This window comes from Pipistrellus kuhlii, unplaced genomic scaffold (assembly GCF_014108245.1).
Source record: "Pipistrellus kuhlii isolate mPipKuh1 unplaced genomic scaffold, mPipKuh1.p scaffold_m20_p_76, whole genome shotgun sequence".
Taxonomy (NCBI): Eukaryota; Metazoa; Chordata; class Mammalia; order Chiroptera; family Vespertilionidae; genus Pipistrellus; species Pipistrellus kuhlii.
Window position 1 is genome coordinate 797,647 of NW_023425580.1, and position 3,780 is coordinate 801,426.

Consider the following 3,780-nt stretch of genomic DNA (forward strand, 5'->3'; position numbering starts at 1 on the left):
TTTTGGAATAGTCTGAGGAGGATAGGTTTTAGTTCTTCCTTGAATGTTTGGTAAAACTCTCCTGTGAAGCCATCTGGCCCCAGGCTTTTGTTTGCTGGAAGCCTTTTGATGACTGTTTCAATTTCTTCTAAAGTCACTGGTCTATTGAGATTTTTTATTCTTCCTGATTGAGTTTTAGAAGGTTATATGTTTCCATGAATATGTCCATTTCCTCCAGATTGTCCAGTTTGTTGGAATAGAGTTGTTTGTAGTATTTTGTAACAGTCCTTTGTATTTTGTCGGGGTCTTTTGTTATTTCATCTCTTTCATTTCTGATTTTGTTTATTTGGGTCCTCTCTCTTTGTTTCTTGGTTAGCCTGGCTAGAGAATCATCAATCTTGTTTATCCTTTCAAAGAACCAGCTCTAGGTTTTGTTGATCTTTTGTACTGCTTCTTTGGTCTCTATGTCATTTATCTTTGCTCTGATCTTTATTATATATTTTCTTCCTTTTGCTTACACGGGGCTTTTCTTGTTCTTTTTCTAAGTCTTTGAGTTGTAGAGTTAGATGATTTGTTACCATTTTTTCTTGTTTTGTGAAATAGGCTTTTAGAGATATGAACTTCCCTCTCAAACCTGCTTTTGCTGTGTCCCATAGATTTCTGTTTTGATTGTCATTTGTTGCCAAGATGTTTTTAATTTCTTCCTTAATTTCTCTGGTAACCCAGTCCTTGTTTAATAGAATGCTGTTTAGTCTCCATGTGTTTGATTTCTTCGGATTATTTTTATTGTAGTTGATTTCCAGTTTTATGCCACTATGATCTGAGAAGATGCTTGATATGAGTTCTACCTTCTTGAATTTGAAGAGACTTTGCCTATGTCCTAACATGTGGTCTATCTTTAAAAATGACCCATGTGCACTTGAGAAGAATGTATATTCTTGGCTTTGGGGGTAAAATGTTCTGAAAATGTCAATTAATTCCATCTGGTCTAGTGGGTCATTTAGGATTTATGTTTCTTTGCTAATTTTTTTTGTTTGTTTAGATGATTTGTCCACAGGTGATAGTGGGGTATTAAAATCTCCTACTGTGATTGCATTGCTATTAATTTCTCCCTTAATGTTCTCCAGCAGTTTTTTATTTTTATTTTTATGTATTTGGGTGCTCCTGTATTGGGTGCATATATGTTTACCAGGGTTATTTCTTCTTGTTGGATTGCTCCCTTTAGTATTATGAAGTGGCTTTCATCATCTCTTGTTATGTCCTTCACTTTGAAATCTAATTTGTCGTCAAAACTGGTTTGGCTCAGTGGTAGAGCATCGGTCTGTGGTTCGATTCCGGTCAAGGGCACTTTCATATCAATCCACACAGAAAAAGCATTTGATAAAATTCAGCACCCTTTCCTGATAAAAACTTTCAAAGGTCCTAGGTTCGATTCCGGTCAAGGGCATGTACATTGGTTGTGGGCACATCCCTGGCAGGGGGTGTGCAAGAGGCAGCTGGTGGATGTTTCTCTCTCATCGACATTTCTAGCTGTCTATCTCTCTACCTTCCTGTCTGTAAAAAATCAAAAAAATATATATTTTTAAAAAGAAATCTAATTTGTCAGATATAAGTATTGCTACCCAGCTTTTTATTTTTTCATTTCCACTTGCCTGGAAAATAATTTTTCCATTCCTTCACCCTCAGCCTGTGCATCTTTTTTTCTGAAATGGGTCTCTTGTAGACAGCAGATATATGAGTCTTGTTTTCTTATCCAATCCCTTACCCTATGTCTTTTGATTGGGGCATTTAATCTATATTTACATTTAAAGTTATTATTGATAGGTACTCATTTGTTGCCATTTTTATTCTATACCCCTGTGTTCCTTCTTCACTTCCTATTTCTTTATTTTTACAGAAAACCCTTTAGCATTTTTTGCATTGCTGGTTTGGTGGAGATAAATTCCCTTAGTCTGTTTTTGTCTGTGAAGCTCCTGATTTCACCTTCAATTTTGATTGATAGCCTTGCTGGGTACAGTATTCTTGGATTCAGACCCTTCCTTTGCATTACTTTGTATATTTCATTCCATTCCCTTCTGGCTGATGATTTTCTGTTGAGAAATCAGTTGCTAGTCTGATGGGGGTTCCTTTATATGTAACTTTCTGTCTCTCTCTGACTGCTTTTAAGATTCTTACTTTGTCATTGGTGTTTACCAATTTAATTATAATGTGCCGATGGATTCATTTTGCTTGGGACTCTGTGAGCTTCTTGGATTTGTGTGGGTTTTTTCTTCTTTGTCTTAGGGAAGTTTTCTGTCATTATTTCTTCAAACATTTTTTCTATGCCTTCCTCAGTTTCCTTTCCTTCTGGAACCCCTATTATTTTATTGGGTCGGCAAATAAGTAATTGCGGGTTTCACACATATATGGCTTCAGTTGAATTTTTAGGTTTGCAGACGTAGTACAAATGTAAAACACATTTTGTTATTTGATAGTTGGCTATTCAGCTGTTAATCAGTAAAAAAAGTTTTTTGATCTGTTTTGTAGTTTTTGTTTGGCATTCGTTGAAAAATGGAAAATCAAAAGGAACATTTTCGTCATATTTTGCTTTTTTATTTCCGCAAAGGGAAAAACGCATCGCAAGCTCATAAAAAGTTATGTACTGTTTATGGTGACGAAGCCTTAAAAGATCGGCAGTGTCAAAATTGGTTTGCCAAATTTCGTTCTGGTGATTTTTCACTCAAAGATGAAAAACGCTCTGGTCGTCCAGTTGAAGTTGATGACGCCCTAATCAAAGCAATAATCAATTCGGACTGTCACAGTACAACACGTGAGATTGCAGAGAAGCTTCATGTATCACATACATGCATTGAAAATCACTTAAAACAACTTGGCTATGTTCAAAAACTCGATACATGGGTTCCTCACGAACTGAAAGAATCACAGTTAATGCAACGCATTAGCAGCTGCGATTTGCTAAAGAAACATAATGAAAATGATCCATTTTTAAAACGACTGATAACTGGCAATGAAAAATGGGTTGTTTACAACAACATCAAGCAGAAAAGATTGTGGAGCAGGCCAGGTGAACCAACTCAAACAACATCAAAAGCTGATATTCATCAAAAGAAGGTTTTGTTATCAGTTTGGTGGGATTACAAAGGAATTGTCTACTTTGAACTCTTACCACCCAACCGAACAATCAATTCTGATGTCTACATTGAACAACTAACGAAATTAAACAATGCAGTTGAAGAAAAGCGGCCCGAATTGACAAATCGAAAAGGTGTTGTATTCCATCATGACAATGCAAGGCCACACACATCTTTGGTCACTCGGCAAAAATTAATGGAGCTTGGTTGGGATGTTTTGCCACATCCACCATATAGTCCTGACCTTGCACCATCTGATTACTTTTTGTTTCGATCTTTACAAAACTCCTTGAATGGTAAAAATTTCAATAATGATGATGATGTCAAATCGTACCTGATTCAGTTTTTTGCTAATAAAAACCAGAAGTTTTTTGAACTTGGGATTATGATGCTGCCTGAAAGATGGCAAAAGGTCATTGATCAAAATGGGCAATACATTACAGAATAAAGTGATTTAGTTCCATGAAAAAATTGTCTTTGATTTTCTTTAAAAAATCCGCAATTACTTAGCTGCCGACCCAATAATATTGTTTTGTTTTGTATTGTCCCAAAGTTCCCTTAGGCTCTCCTCCTGCTTTTTAATTTTTTCCCCCAGAAGCTTCTCTTATTGGGTATTTTTTTCCATCTTGTCTTCTAGCTCACTGATGCAGTACTTTGTTTCTTCTAGTCT